This window comes from Rhinolophus ferrumequinum, chromosome 9 (genome assembly GCF_004115265.2).
Source record: "Rhinolophus ferrumequinum isolate MPI-CBG mRhiFer1 chromosome 9, mRhiFer1_v1.p, whole genome shotgun sequence".
Lineage (NCBI taxonomy): Eukaryota > Metazoa > Chordata > Mammalia > Chiroptera > Rhinolophidae > Rhinolophus > Rhinolophus ferrumequinum.
The window spans coordinates 14,531,241-14,548,031 of NC_046292.1; the positions used below are offsets into that span (position 1 = coordinate 14,531,241).

Below are 16,791 nucleotides of genomic sequence, written 5' to 3' on the forward strand. Positions count from 1 at the left end.
CCTGTGCCACCTGCCTGGGCTGCCGATGTCCAAGTGAGAGCGGTTGTTCCAGGGCAGCGGGCATGTGTGTGTGTTTGTGTGTGTGTGTGTGTGTGTGGGAGGGGGTTGCTGGGCAAGGCTTGATGCAAAGAGGCAGCAAGAGCAGAAATCAACCTTGATACTCTTTCCTCCAGTATTCTCCACCACCTTGAAGACAGTGCCCTGCCCCTTCTCCTGGCTGCAGCACCCCTCCCACCCTACACATACCAATTGAAAACCTCCTTCTATCTCCCCAGGAGATTCTGTTTTCTCCATAATTTCCTAGGTGTAGTGATACTTTGCTCTATGATTACTCGGGGGTTGATTTGAGGAAGAGGGTCCAGGAGCCATCTAACTTCATCTCACTGTTAGTTTTAGGGCAGAGTGTGTGTGCCCCCTTCCCCACCTGCTCGGCATCATGAGCCAGAGCACAATGACAGCAAACTGATTCAAGACACCCCTGGAGTCAGGGATATTAGAAGAGATGGACCGAGAATTTTAAATAAGCGTCAGAAACATGCAAAAGAAATAAGGAAAGATAGTAGCAACATAAGACAATAAGAACGTGTTAAAAAAAAAACAACAAGTGGAAATATTCAATATGAAACGCCAGCCTTATCATCCGTCCCTGCCCCAACCTTTGCACACACCTTACAGCTCATTATTCTCTAAAAAGAGACCTTCATGGCCTCCAGGCCTTGGCATGGGCTGCTCCTTCTACTCAGACTGTCTTCCCCCCACTTCTGCTGGAAAAATTCTTGTGCATTCTCAAGACTCCTTCCCTGATGGCCCCTCATGGTCAGTGTGATACTCAGCGATGGCATGAGGTTCTAGAGTTAGGAAACCAGGGTGCTTGTCCTGAGTCTTCCAAATAACTGGCTGTGTGACTTTGGGCAGGTCACACTACCTCTCTGGACCTCAGGCTCCTGCTCGGAAAAAAAATGAGACTGTTGGGTAGTGCTAGATTATTCTGAGAGTACCTACCTGTTAGCTCTGACAGCTGGTGGGGTAGTTAAAAACAAAGATTCTGGAATGGGGCTGGCAATGATCCTCTCCTGGGTCTGCATTTAATCACTGTGTTCCACTGAGCAGTTATTTCAACTCGCAAAGCCTCAATTTACTAACCTAAGAGCTTGTACTTTGGAGTTGGACAATTTGAGTTCATAATCCCAGCTCTGCCACTTGCCTGCTGTGTGACTGTAGGCAAGTGACTTAACCTCCCTGTGCTTTTCTCCCTCCTCTGTCAAATGCGATTGACACTAAGAGTGCCTACCTCAGAGTGTAGGAGCACAATGAATGCAGCTATTCTGCTGGTGGTGGTTGTTCACCATTATACAGATTTCTCCACTCAGTTCAACAAATTCTTGATGTTTGTCTTTCAAGCTCTGCTAAGTGTTTTCTCGGTATACGGTCTATTAAATTTTATCTCTTAACAGATACATTCTTCTTTGCCTTTTATCTTGATAACAACCTTGCAAGATAAGGATGACTAGTCTTGTTTTACAAATAAGGAACCTGCAGCCCCAGGCGTAAGGTCACTCTCAAAGCTGCATGGTCAGGACTTAACCTGTGACCACCTCCTCCACGGCCAAGGTGTTTCCACTACACTGCAGTGTCCAGAAAGATTAGACTGGGGTTTGAGGAGTGCTGAACAAATTCTGATGGGAAAGCTCAGTGAGAAGCTCCCTCACCCCCTTACGCTTACTCCAGTGGTCTCTCTGCCCTTGGCCATACACAAGATGTCTTTTGTACGTTTCCTGCAGATGAGGGTTTAGTGATGGGCCAGAAGTTAATTGAAGAGGCAGAGCAAGGGTGGGTTGGACAATTAGGGGCTCACGTGACCTGGGAGTGAGAGCCAAAGGGACTCTGGGAAAGGGAGGAGGATTTTTGGAGCTTGCAGAGTCAGCAAAGGGGAGGATCGAGTTTCAACAAGCTCAGAGCTGAAGCTGGACAGCGATGAGGGCCTTGCCAAGAGGCTGAACCCCGGCCCCACCATGTATTCCTGTGGGTCTGGGCATGTGACACCGCCTTGCAGAGCCTCAGCTTCCTCATCTGCCAAAGGGCTCCTCGTACCACTTGTTACAGTTAGGGGAGAGAAGACCTAGGAGACGGGCAGTCCTGTGCCAGAATCTCAGTTCCACCGCTGGTTAGATTGACATGCACGGACTTGAGATTTAATCCTGAAACTTTAGTTTCCTTATCTGCAGTTTAGGAATTACATTTCCGGCTGCGTGGGATTATTGCAAGGCTGCAGGGATGACGTTTTGGTGAGATCTTCTCTGACCTATTTAAATCTGTATAAAGTACCTCACCTCCCCATCCTCCTCCTCCTTGCCTTCTTTCTCCCCATTACACTTACCCTTCCTGACACCCTATTGGTTTTACTTCTTGTTGTCTCCCCACCAGCAGGAACGGGGCTATTTTGTTCGGCACTGAGAACGGCCCCTGGTATATAGTAGATGCTCAATAAACAGTGGTCGAACAAGTGTTGCTTGCATAACATATAGGGAAGGCTCTAGTGCGTGGGGGATGTTGAATCAGTGTCAGCTGGATCCTAGAGATGGAGGGCAGAGGCACGAGAGAGACCAGCACAGCTCGTTTGGGGTGCCAAGGGCTTTCCATGAAAGCATTTGGGGCCTGAATTTCAGAGTCTTACCTGATCCCACAGCCTGTAAAAGGTGAGCCCTGTAGGAGAGTAAAGTTGGATGGGCCTGAAAACGGGGGCTTCTCAAGGAGCCAAGACCTACGGGCAAACAGGAAGACACTGATACTTGGCTTTCCTCTTTTCTTTAGCTTATAAGCCACTCTCACTGCTCCTAAGCACAAGAGGCCATCTCAGAGAAATGGCCAGGGCCACCCCAAAGGCTAGGAGAAGAAGCACTGGGTTTGAAACCAGATAGATCCGTGGGCATCTTTAGCAGAGGGACCTGCCCCTCTTTAGCAGAGGGACCTTGGGCAAGTCACTTCACCTCTCTGAGCTCTGTTTCCTCCTCTGAAATGGGTGCAGAAGTAGTATCCCTGTACACTCACCTCCTTGGGCTTTTGTGTAAAACCCAGTTAAAATGTGTCTCATGACCAATCGTCTCTAGACTGAAGGACCTAGAAGGCAGAGCTTGTACCTATAGCCCCCAGTGCAGGGCCAGGCATACAGTAGGCAGTTAGAACCTCGTGGTCAAACAGTTGTTAAACTCAACTGACAACAGCCTGATGGAAGGGGAGGGTCCAAATCCCACACGGAGTCGGGCTGTTAGGCAAATCCCAGCCAAGGACCTCCTACAGTTCTACAAGATTCCGAGAAGAAAATCTAACTTGTGTTCAGCTGGACTCTTACTGTACCATGCACTTGAAACTGATCAACCCATCTGTAGCTTGTTTGCAAGATTTGTTCTTTGGTAGCAAGAGCTGGCTGTGTTTGCTTACAATGTGAGGGGCTGAGAAAAACTAGCTGAATTGAAGTCCTGAGGTGAGACTCTGTGTTCCACGTAACAAAGTCCAAGGCAAACAATAAGGGAACTTAATTGGCCCATGTAACTGTGATGTTCAGAGACAGGCTTTCGGACATGGCTGCATCAAGGGGCTCAAACAATGTCACCAAAGACTCAGATTCTCTGCATCTGTCTAGTCCACCTTTTGAGGGTTTGCTTCATCTTCAGGCTCCACGTGACAGCCTCCCCACCACCCTCACAACACACCATCCAGGTGGAGAGAGACTTCCAGCTTAAGCCAATCAGGACCCACCTGGAGCTGCTGTGGTGGGATCAATCCCACCCAAACCACATGGCTGAAGGCAGCGGGGGCAGTCGCTTTCCAAAGGAAACTTGGTAGTATTATGAGCAAGGGGGAATGGATTCTGAGTGGCCAAAAATGACCACAAATATCCACTCCAGTCATCAGAGGGGGAGCAGTGGAAAGCCATAGAAACATCTGCGTAGCACATTACAGTGTGCAAAATTCCTCCCCGACCCTCCCCGCAAGAAGCCGATATTGGAGGCAGAATGGTGTTAATTATCTCTGAATTACAGATGAGGACTCAGCCCTTGAGTATTCAGCCTCTCTGTGCAGAATTAGAAACCCAAAGGGGCTGACCTGGGAGGGTAGGAACCAAGGTGACTGAAGCCCCTCCCTTTATGGAGGAAGTGCTCTGTCCAGATACAAGACGTCCTGAGGAGGCTACAATCACGTGAAAGCCCAGGAGGAGCTGGTCTGGGGGTGGAGGGAACAGCCTGACGTGAAGACTGGGCAGGAGGCCGCAGCCGGGCACACCACAATGAGAGTCCAGTAGCACTCACGGCCGGGACCTGGCATGCTGACCCAGGGCTCCCTGTACCTGAGGCAGCTGAGACATCAGGTCTGCCATCTGTGACGGAAGTTGATGTATGACTGCAATGGAGGTAGCAAGCACACTGGATGTGGAGCCAGACAGGCGTGGCCTAGATGCCAGCTCTCCCATGCGGTTGCTGGGTGACCCTGTACCTCCGTTTTCTGAGCTTCAGGTTTCTCTTCTGACCCGAGGCTGATAATTCCCACCTCACGGGGTTCTTGGAAAGCTGAACAAAAAGCTCCCAGCACATAGTAGGTGCTCCATTCAGAGTTTCTCCTCTTCCCCCTTCATGGTGTCCTGTTAATAGCTGTGTCTCCTTGGCCAAGTTACTTAACTGTAAAGTGGGAGTAATGCTAGCACCTACCACATAGTGTTGTGAGGATTAGACCAGGGGTGTCCAAACTTTTTTCAACGGTTTTCACCAAGGGCCATATGCGGTAAAATGCACAAACAGCCGGGCCACTCACTCGAGGTGAAGTACGTATTGCCTCACCTGGTTTATTTAAGTAAACTAAATATATTTTTGGAATTTGCTGTGGGCCAATCAACAATGGATTGCGGGCCGCAGTTGGCCCGGGGCCGCAGTTTGGACACCCCTGGGATTAGACTAATGCATGTGAACCATTTAAAACAGCGCTGGGCACACTCATTATCACTATTAACAAACATTTATTGAGTGTTTAATACGTGCCAAACCCTGAGCCTTTATCTCATTGTTTGTTGAACTCTCATTCTTACAATAGCACAGTGACAGGCACCCACTGTGATTATCCCCACTGGGCATGTTAGGAAACTGAGACCCAGAAAGGGGAAGTGACTTGCCCAAGGTGAAGAAGCCAGTAAGCCATGGGGGCTCTGCCAAGCTATGCACCCTTGGTTTCTCGTCTGGGGGTTGGGGCGTAGCTCCTGCCCTGCTGCCTTCCAGGGTCATTGAGAACATCAAATACAACAGCGGCCAGGAGCCTCTGCCGGCTGGAAAGTTCTGTGGGAATGTGAGGAACGCCTTTATCCGTGGACCCAGCTGCGAGGAGCGCTATCTCTGGGAACATCAGTATACTCCCTGTTCTGACTTCTGACGTGAGCAGGGCATTTACAAGATCCCTGCGTACGCCACCCAGGGATGCTACTTGTGCTGGCCAACCACCCAATAGGTTACAAGTTCATGGCCCATTTCCCCACAATCCAGAGCCCATGTGGGGCTATCTGTGCAAAGGAGGCTTCTTCTCCTGGGGGAGGGCAGCCAGGGCGTGTGGGGCATTGGGGGCGGAAAGTAGGGAGAGCCGTGGCGGTCCCGTGTCCTGTGTGAGGACCAGCTGAAGTAGGGGACTGTAGGGGAGGAGGGGTTGTGCCCGGGTCACTGCTCTGGCCAGGGGTGGAGCCAGGTCTTGAGTCGAAGGTCCTCCCCTCTTCCCACTTCAAGTCCCAGGTGGTTCTGGTGCAGCTCAGGGATTTGAACTCAGTCATTCTTAGATGTGACTCTTGGCCACTCGCACACTGTGGAACCTTGGCAGGTCACCTCACCTCTCTTCTATAAAGTAGGGAAAAGGGGAAGCTCTCCCTCAGGGGGCTGTGATGCACATACAGTGAAATGACATTTGAGAAGAGTGTGTAGTAAGTATGAGTCAAATAATTCATTTGACTCATCCATTATGTAATCCGTTAATCTACAAATACATAATATACACATTGCATAGAGAACAAATGTGGTTCATTTCCAGGGTGGCCTGCTGCTTTAGGAGTTTATACTTGGCTCTGGGAGACAGAAACATCCACAAGTAATGTTGAATTCTGGCTCATTTACTTACTGGCTGTGTGACCTTGGGCAAGCTACTAACCTCTCTGTGCTTCTGTTTTTGTAAAATGGGAATAATAGTACCTACCTCATAAATTGTTGTGGGGATTAAATGAGTTAATATAGGTAAAATGTTTAGAGCAATGCCTGGCACATAGTAAGGGGTATGAAAAGTTTTGCTATTATTAAAAATACAATGACAAAATGTGCAAATAAGGATTTTTCTAGAATAGTTTGTTTGAAATATTCTCTTCAATTGACCCAAATCATTAATGTCTAGAATTCCAAGACACTAGCATCCAGACTATGCCTCACAGACAGCCTTGTGCTTCCAGTAAAAGCTCCCCAAATCCTGGTTAGTGGGGAGGCCTATCCTTGCCACTGATGTGCTGTGTGCCCCTGGGGAGGTTATGTACCCTCTCTGTGCCTTCCTTATTGTGGATTGTGAGAGCAAGGATGGGACAGCTGCATCTCCTGGTACTAGACGGGGTCCTGCTGCAGGGGTGCTGAGTGAAGTACCAGAGTATAGGGGGAGAGGGAGGTGGCCGACTTCTCAGAGAAACACAGTGCATGCCCCGCCCCCCACCTCATTTTCCTTCCAGGCTTGACCCAGAGTGAGGTAGCCTGGGACAGAACATGTCCTCTCCGTGGGATGGTGGAAGCCTGTGTGCCCAAAGAACAACCATCCCTAACCCTCCTCTGCCTGGGTGCTCCCGGCACACCAGGCCTCAGCCGGTGCCTCTGGGGCCATCTGCCTCCCCCACCTCTCTGTTGCCAGCTCTCCTCCCACCAGCTGAATCTTGACTGGCTTTAGTCCTCTGGCCTCAAAGCTAGTTTGTGGCATCAAGACTGTCCAGGCACCCCAGGGAGCCCGGGAAAATCTTTCGCTCCAGAGCCCAGCCCCTTGGGACTTCCATCTCTGCTGTGTGGCCTTGGACAAGTGGCAGACCATCTGAGCTTCAACATCCTCACCTGTAAAATGGGCTGCTGATGAGGCCTGTAAGTGAGACAGGGCATGCATGCATGCCTCTCTGTCTTCCGTCACCAGCTGTCAGCTGCTGCCTTTCTTCCTGATCTCGAAATCCTGTATTCCTGCCTCCTGGCCTTTGCACATTCGGGTCCTCCTGTCAGCAGCAGCCTTCCTCTCTCTTCATCTCAACGCTTCCATCTGGGCTGTCCTCCCACCCTCTCCATGGAGCCTTCCGGGCTGACCCTGGATGTTCCTCTCTCTCTCCTTCAAGAGGAAAAGAAAACGTCAGAATGCCTGCTGGGTTGTTTTGTCCCACGCAAGTGTGTGTGTGTGTGTGTGTGTGTGTGTGTGTGTGTGTGTGTGTGTGACAGAGAAAGAGACAGACATACACATCTGGTCCTCTCAGGAAACAGACCTCCTTGACTGTAAGAGCTGGGACCTCTACCCCTTAATTAAATAACCCCCACCAAGTGGAGGCGCACAGCAGGCAGGTGAGCCTTTGGTTTCTAGAGTCTTAGAGCTAGAAAGACCCCGTGGGGTCCAGGTGAGCAGGTCTGTTGGGGAGTCCAGGGGGGATGGGCTGCCTGATGAGTGGGCAGAGAAGGGTCTGTCCATTCTCAGTTCCAGCCCCTCATCTGCCACATTTACTCATCAGCCCATCCTCCCCTGCCCCGTAATCATCACTGCTGGCTGACATTCACTGAACACTGACCATGTCCTGTGCTCTGTTTTAAGCCTTTCTATGTATTGACACATATAATCCCTACAACACCCTATGGCTTCTATTAGTCTCTCACTTTGCAGGTGAGAAGCCTGAGGCACAGAGGTGTGGGGTCACTGGCCCTGAGCTGCTCCCCTCGAAAGGGCAGAGGCAGGATTTGAACCTGGACACCTGGCTCCAGAGTTCGGCCTTACTGCTGCTGAACAGCCTCTGCAGCCGCTCACCACTGACCCCGCCACCCTTTGGCCCACCTATGGTCATTCCCCACCCAACCAGCTCTGCGCCACGCTCTGCCAGCCGAGGGGCTGCCGCCATCAGCAGAGCAATGTAGGAGCTCACACCATGGTGAGGAGGGAACCCTGAGCGCCTGCCTGGGGGTGTTCTGGGAGCTCGGGAGGAGCTGTAACTGCTGCCTAGGCTGGGGTGCAGGGCAGTCCAGCAGAACTGAGGGCAATGTAGGATGACGGGAGGACTTCATCAAGTGGACAGCAGGGAACATTCCACACCAGAGAACGCAGTGTGCAGAGGTCTTGAGGCTGAAGGTGCTCAGGGGACAGCTGGCGTGTCATCAGAGCCCCAAAGACGCAATGGCTTGGCAGCAAGCAGGTTGACACCAAGACTCCTTAGACACCCCCCACGTCTGTTTTCTGCCAGGATGGGGTGCTGTGCTGTCAGCAGCTAGAGGTCTGAGCTGTGCTCTGTCACCAGCACTGGCCCACTGCCCCCTGGGGAAGTCCCTCCTTGGGTCTGACCTGCAGCCCACTCTGACCACCACACATTCCTTCCTGAGACTTTCACCCAGAGGCTGCTTCATGGCAGCCATAAATAACTTCCCACAGTAAATGAATAAAGTCCCGGCCAGCAAGGCTTGCCAGAGACACTGGGCTTGGCTGAGAAAGGGATTCCATGTCCCCTGTCTCTGACCCTGTAGCTGAGACGTTCTTGGGCTGGTCTTTGGTAGTGCTCCCTCCCTGGACAGCTGCTGCAGCCCATTTGGTCTTGCAGGAGCCCCCCAACCCCCATCCCATTTCCCCTCAGAGAGTACAGGGAGCACTCCATGCTTCTCTACAGCTTCAGCTCCTTGGAAGAGCCAAAAAGGCCCAGCTGAAAGCCCAAAGAACTGGTTCCCAGCCGGCTCCTGGCTCTGGGCCCATTCTGACTGTTCCCTGGGTGTGTCTATGGGAAGTAGGAGCTGGGAGACCCAGGGTAAGTCTTTCCTCTTCTTGGGGCCTCAGTCTTCTCATCTGGGCAATGGGATAACCTCTAAGGTGAACTTTCCCAGGTGAATTTACTCACAGTATGACTCGCCAGTCTGCTTGGGAGATTCTGACTGAGTAGATCTGGGATAGGGGGGAAAACGAATTTCTTTGGGGGGCTGTTATGTCTCTTTAATTTCTTTTTTAAAATTTGAACACAGTCACTTCCTTAAACTAAAAATTCTCCCACCCCAATGCTCCCTTAATTCTTATCAGATCTTCACAACACCTAAAGATATAGGCAGGGTGGGGTTATTGGCCCCCCCGGGATGAATTTTACATATGGTATATGTGCTTTTTAACTAACTCCCAAGTCATTGTAAAGAATGCTTTTATTTCCCCAGAAAGTTCCCTCAGGCACTTCCCAGTCTATACCCCTCCCCAGGTAACCACTTGGGAATAGGACTTTGTCCACAATCACCCCAAGTGATTTCTGTGGTCTGGTATATTGGGCGAAAACTGCTCCAAGGACCTTCCCCAGCCCAGATATTCTAGGATTGTGACCTCTAGACTGGGGGTTCCCTAATGACAAATAACTCCCCTCTGACCCCGCCAGGGACGGCTGTGACGCACAAAGTGACACTCCTTGGGTCTCATTGAGTTTCTAGGTTGGGTGGGGGTGGAGCTTTAGAGAGTGTCCAGGTTTGGGGGCTGGGTGGTGCAGGAACACACCTGTGGCAGAGAAGCCTGGAGCAGGGGTGACCCCTGGGTGGGGCCCTGTGCAGGGCTTGGCTCAGCACCTTCCATCTATCTGTGTGACCCTGGGTCATCTCCATCACAGCCCCCTGGGGCCTCCATTCCCTCTCCATTCCCTTATTTTAATCCTCATTAACCACCTGAGAGCTAGATAAGGGAAGAGGGACTACCCTATCTAGCTCTCAGGTGGTTAGTGAGGATTAAAACAAGGTCAGCTATGTTATAGCACACCGTAGGTGCTCTCCTGAATGGGGGATGGGTGCTGGATGGATAAGACAGTAGGCTCAGAGGTTCAGGAGCTGACCCAACGTCACACAGCTGGGAAGTGCTGGAGCTGGGGCTTGGACCAGGCTTGCTGTTCTGTGACAGCTAACCGAATGACTTCACTGATAAGCCCCAATTTCCCCATAAGTCAATGGGGCTAATAAGCCCTACCCTGCCTTGGATCCCTAGGACGTTGTGAGGATCTGATGCAATTCAAGTGAAGGGATTATTGAGAAAGAAAAAGGTTTAATGGAGTAAAGTGGCTGGTTTTCCTGTTGTCATGGTGACCTATGTGGCCTTTCTGGGGACGTCCCTTGGCACCCAGAGGGTAAAAGCAGCTCCTCCAATCTTGGTACTTTGTACCATGGGATCTGAGGTGTCCCAGGAGGCAGGAAGTGTGATCGGGAAAGGTCTGGCCTCCCAGGCACACAGCTGCGGTTGCTTCCAGGATTTGTGTGTGCTAAGCGGCTTCACCTCTTTGAGCCTCAGTTTCTGAGTTTTCTGTAAGATGGGAATCATAATCACCATCCTGACTTTATGAGGTGTTGTCGGAACCCAAGAGAGAATGGAAAAGGAGGGGGGGGCACTTCCGAAGCAGAAAGGGCCCCTCCAGGTAGGCGGCAGCTCAGCTACCTCCAGCCTGTTTCTGACTCTCAGGTGACCACTGGCTTTGGGCCAACGCCAGGCGGAGACTTGACTGAAGCCTCCTTGCTCCTCTGCAGGGCTGCTGCCATCCCAGTTCACAGGTGATGCAGGGTGGAGCTGGGGTTACAGCTGTGGAGGCCGGCGGAGCTAGGTTCAAACTCCAACGTCACCATTGCACCTCTGAGCTTCTGTTTCCTACATCTGTGAATGGGGATCCTGGTACCTAGTTTATGTGGGGCCTGGCATACAGCTGATACTCAGGAAAGACAGTTCCTTGTATTCGAGGACATGTGTTCACCCGTCTGGCTGGTTCAGTGCAGACTCAGACTCCTCGGCTTGTAAATGGGGTGGAGCAGCCGCTGCTGCTGCTGGGGAAAAACTGACTGTGGCCCAGGCCAGAGGTTCCTTTCCTGCTGTTCTTTTATCCCACAAGGTGCCAGCACAACGCTGGTACACAGTAGGTGCTTTTTCTACCCTGGCCGGTCAGGAACTTCCAAGAGGACAGAGACTGTATCTGTCCTGTTTCCTCTGAATCCTTAGTACCTGGAACAGAACCAGGTACACAACAGGCGCTCAGTAAATGTTTGGGAATGAAGAATGAATAAACAAAGGTGAGTGAACAAACATCAGGTGGGGAAGGACTGGGCTGGGGGAGGGGAGCTTATTGGGCTAATCCCCAAAGATTAACCTGGGAACAGAGCCAGGTCACTGGCCACTGACCCAGGGCTTTGGAGCAAGCGTGCAAGGCTAGTGTGGCTGGGCGTGCGCAGGGTCTGGAGGCCGTTCCTAACAGCCCGGTTTGCCCCAAGATGGCCCTCCTGTCTCCCACCCTGGACGTGGCCCTCACGGCAGCCCTCAGCCTCCTCTTCCTGTTACTGGTCTTGAGCCTGCTGTGTTTCTTCACCTGCCGCCTGGCCAGGCCGCTCAGGTAGGAGAGCTCGCCCTGGCCTGACTCCCTCCTCTGCCAGCTCTCCTGCACTGAACTCCTTTGGCTTCTGTTTGCTCTTGTGGGATAGTGAAAGGGTGGGGACTAGCCTCTCCTCTCTCCCTCTCTGTGGTGGGGAAACTGAGGCCCAGAGCGGCTGAGTCCGCCTGGGATTGAATTGCCCTTGGCTGGGGGCAAGCTGAGAGGCTTTGCTCAGTTTCTAAACTGTAAAACAGGGCTAACAACATTTGTGAGGATTAAGAGAGCTCACGCGTGTAAACAGCGCAGGGCTGGTACAAGAGTACCCAAGAAATGGTAGTGATTTTATTCGTTCTGTTATTCTGTCGTTTGTCCTGAACCCTTTTGAGACCCAGCCCAGGGCTGGCTTTTTGCCAAACTCCCTGGGCTCCCGTGCCCTCTGCCCCTGAATGCTGACTCAGTTCTCAGGGCCAAGGCCCAGCCCCTCAGCTCCCTCCCCTGACCTGCCAATAGCTGCTCCTTCTCCCGGGGCTAGAGCCAGCCAGGGCTTCTGCACACTTGTCATGAGTAACCAGGGCACGTAACCGGGAGACTGGCAGAGACGGTCTGGCTGGGAGGTGGGGGTGATGGGATTGGCACGCACCCGGATGCTCCATTCTGAGCTGGTAGAGCGTTGGCAGAGGGTAGTGGGCAGCTGGGGCCCCCGCAGCCCCAGAGTGGGCCCCACAGAGCCCATCACCCAGGGCTGCCAGCGAACAGCCTTTGAATGGGGGGTGGGGGCTGAGGAGGGAGACTATGGCTTCTGAAGGGTTTCTTGGATCCCCACCCCCTCTCCTTTTCCAAGTAGAGGCAATGGGAGAAAGTACCTGTCAGTCTCCAGAACAAGCCCATCTCAATGCCACATCCCTGGGGCCAGAATTCAGAACATTCCAGCCATTACCGTGGGATCTTTCATTAAGTCAGTATTTACAGAGCTGCTTCCGTGTGCACTGGGCTAGAGATTCAAAGATGGATAAGATGGTCTTCACTCTCACAAAGCATCAGTCTAACAGAGAATAGAGATAAACAAATTAGCATAAACACGTAGGGCTGGATGAGTCCTTTAGATCTCCTGGGGCACCCTTCACTTTTATTTTTCCTTATTACTTATTTGTTTTGGACCCTAAGTGCAAAGAGTCATATTTCTCAGTGCATGGTGTAATATCATGAGCTCAGTTCTTGTTCTATTTATTCATTTTCCCCTTCATCCCTGCTCTCTGTTCCCCATGACCAATCCCACCACTCCCCAAAGGGCTTCATGCTAATGTGTTTAATATGTCCTTGAATTTGTTTGTGTCCTTGTAAATTACGCTGTGTTCTGTATGTGGGTCTGGCTTACATTTACATACAGAGAACTGCATTTTATTCTTTGCATGCTTCACTCAATCGTGTGTTTAAGCTCCATCCCTGCTACTGTTTTGACTTCTGATTTTAACACCACAGCCACGTAGATACTGCCACCACCACGCTTTATTAATTCATTCCCATAGTTATGTACAAAGAGGTTGCCCCAAATTCTTATAAGCCAGTGTTAAGAAAAATATGCCAAAAGTTTCTCCAGTAAGTATGATGGTTTCTGTATGTTTTTGGTACAAAGTCTTCATTAAGTTAAAGAAATTCTTTTCAATTCCTGGTTTTCTGAGGGCTTTTATCATATAGTTGTCTTTGTTCCCATTCTCTCTTTCTAGAAGATCTTGTCAAGTTTCATCAAGGCTTTAAATGCCACTTATGTGCCCAGGGTTCTCAAGCATATACCTCTAGCCAAGACCCCTCTCCCAAATGCCAGATGGCGTATATCCAACTGTCCACTTGACCTCTCCGTTTCTAAAAGACACCTCAAACTCAACATGTGCAAAACCACGTTTCTTATTTTCCCCACCAAATCTTCTCTACCTCACACCTGAAAATACCACTCCAAATGCTGAATGACTGAATATTTTACTCTAAGATCAGGAACAAGACCAGGATGTTCACTTTTGCCTCTCCAATTCATCATGGGGCTATAAGTCCTCACCAGTGCAATAAGGCAAGAAAAAGAAATAAAAGGCATACTGATTAATTAGGAAGAATTTAAATTGTCCCTATTTGTCAATGACATGATTGCCTACATAGAAAACGGCAAGGAATCCACATACATAAACACAAAACTAGAACTAATAAGTGAGTTTAGCGAGGTCACAGGATACAAGGTCAAAACGTACAAATCAATTGTATTTCTATATACTAGCAATGAACAATTTATAATAATGATATTATAATAGTGGCCCCCCCAAAGTGAAATACAGCCATATAAATCTAACAAAACACAGAATCTGTATGTTGAAGACTACGACGAACTAAATGCATGGAGAGATATACTGTGGTCATGATTGGAACACTGAACATTGCAAATATGTAAACACAATACCAATCAAACTATAGTAATAGGGAACAGAGCTGGGCTTGCCAGGATTCTGGATGCAGGCTTCTGTGACTACAAAGACACAGCACAAGAGACTCTTATGGAGTGGTAGAACCATCTGTATCCTGATGTGGTGGAGGTGACACAAATCTATACACATGTTCAACTTCAGAATGTTCAATTTGCAATTAGGGAATCAGAAGGCTCGTCGTCGGGGGGGGGGGTCACCAGTGGTAACCCCCTTGCTAATTCTGGAAGCAGCAGTCCTTCGTCAGAGTTCTGTTTTGCTACTTTCTTGCTTGTAATTTTGGGCAAGTCACATCTCCTTTCAATGTCTTGATTTTCTCATCTACAAAGGACATCATAAGTGCCTGTCTGTCAACGTCATAGGTTATTAGTGAGAAATCATGTTGAAAATCTTTTAAAACTGGAATGTGTGGTACACAGGCATTTTTCATTTTGTGTGCTTTGCAGATTGTCAGAATCTCCCAGAAAGTCGTGTTTGTATTTTATTGAAGTATAACATACGTACCAAAAAGTGTCCAACAGTTTGTTGGGTTTTCAGACTGAACCCACCCAATTAACCAGCACCCAGACCAATCAACAGAACTTTACCATCCTCACAAGTCCCCTGTGCCCCTTTAGTCTCCACACTCCTCAGTGTAGACTTTATCTTATCTTCTACCACCCTTGGCCAGTTTTTATACTAAGTATCATTGGAATCACACTACATGCATTCTTGGGTCTGCTTCCTTCACTTCCACCTCACCTTCGCAAGATTCATCCGTGTTGTTGTGTGGAGCTCTCGATCATTCGTTCTCATTGTTGTGTGGATTTCCATCCTGTGAACCCACACAATGTATTCGTCCATCCTGCTGAAGACAGCCATCATGAAGCCATCATGAGTGGCTGACATGCATGTACTGGTACATGTCTGTTGGTGAACACGTGCACATTTCTCTTGGAGATAAATGGGTTGGACGGCATGTGGATGGTGTCAACCCTGGTAGATGCTGCCAGTTTTCCAAAGTGGTTGTACCAATCGACACTCCACCAGCAGTGACCGGATCCTGCCAACACTGGACTTTTCTGCACACGCAGAGGAAGGATTTGGGGTGATTCTTCCCTTTTCCCACCTCCCCCCTTAGAGCCCAAGGTTTCAGCTGATGTAAATATTTATTGTGCCAAGCACTGGAGTACAGACAAACAAGGCAAAGTCCCTGCTCTCAGAGGCTGTCAGTGGGGTGAGTGAGACAGATCAGGAAAGAATTATTACTTTCAAAATAGGGAGGTTTGTGCAGTGATTGAAATGGTATGAAGTCCAGAGGTAGTAGATGGTCACGAGGGATCATCCTGGAGGCTTCCTGAAAGAAGTGACTTCAGTTTTTAAACTATTTTGAATAATATTTTAATGTATTGATATTACGTATCAATTTAGTAACATTTTTAGGATGTTAGGATTTACTCTAGAAACGTTTGGAAAGTACAGTAGAATTAAAAAAAAAAATCATCTGAAATCCCACCAGAGTGAAGCGCTACAGACATTAGGTGTAGGGTATTTCCTTTCGAGTCCCACTCTCCCCTCCCCCACTGCCAAGCTGGGTTTGTAAGGAGCCAGGTGGATGAAGAAGGCGGTGGAAAAGCACAGAGCTGTGCAATTGGATGGCATGTCCGTTGAACGCCAGGTGTTTTGTGGGATGTGGTACAGGCGAACCCTCACCTCTAGGCACTGGAGTGCAGCATATATGTTTTTAAGATTGAATCAAGATCACGACTTCCAGTGGTAGAGTGGTTTCTTATCTAGCATGAGACTCTAACAGTAGAATGTTGTCCATCACTGCTGTTTCTCATGTGAAAAATAATATAAACGGAACCACTTCACAGTGGAGTCAGAGCTGTCATCCCAGAGGAACTGCTTTGCATGTCTTCATTCTCAAACCTTTGGAATGTTAAAACTGGGCAACATAGCCTTTGGACTGGACCTAAAGCAGCCTTGTATCCAAACAACTGTTTGCAAAGCTAACAGGAAAGCAAATGTTATGACTGTGATACCGTGGCTGAACCTTAATGATATTCTTTAGGTTTCACATCACTATGTTAGTTTATCTGCACCTACAGAGAAATTCCTTCCTTAGTTTATCTGCACTCATAAGAACTCCTTCCTTCTATTCATGTAATTGTTTCCCTTCCCTTTCTCATAAACACCCCTTGCCTTCACCTCCTTTACATTATTGGGGTTTCTGCCTGAATCAGTGCTTCCCAGAATTGCAGTTCTTTTTGGATCCCAAATAAATGCTTGTTGCCTCTCACCTTTAATTTTTAGGTTAACACTCACAACAAATGGAATAATCCTTTTTATCTCCGTTTTGGTGGAAATAATAACATTATTTCACAGTGAAACTCTTGCCATTTAAAACTCCTCATCTTCCGGTAGCATTTATACACAGCAGGGACAGTACATTTCCCAGTTGCCAATGGGATTATTACCCCTTGTGAACCAAACAGGATGACCACATTTTAAAAACATGCTCATTTTAGTCAATTTGGAAAATTCAAAAAAATAAAAATGAAAAAGAAGAAATCATCATTCACCGTCCTGCTGCCCAGAGAAAGCCACAGTTAACATTTTGGTGTATTTCCTTCCAGTCTATTTTTTTTTAATAGCATTTTCCAAAAATTATAAAGGTAACATCTCTACACAGAAGAAAATCTGGGAAATGCAGAAAAAACAATCGGAGTCATCTATAATGTTGTTGTCCAGAAA

At 49.1% G+C, this 16,791-nt stretch overlaps 1 protein-coding gene across 3 annotated transcripts in view; it reads left to right on the forward strand.

Annotated features, from left to right (window-relative positions):
* ALPL (alkaline phosphatase, biomineralization associated) overlaps window positions 1-16,791 on the forward strand; it is a 54,647-nt gene that overhangs the window by 18,447 nt on the left and 19,409 nt on the right. The window contains exon 1 of one of the 3 annotated variants that reach the window (XM_033115443.1): window positions 11,439-11,611. The exons of the other annotated variants lie outside the window; for them this stretch is intronic. The gene's annotated coding sequence lies outside the window, so the exon portion shown is untranslated. Of the gene's footprint in view, window positions 1-11,438; window positions 11,612-16,791 lie in introns of those variants that run through there. 3 annotated transcript variants of the gene reach the window in all.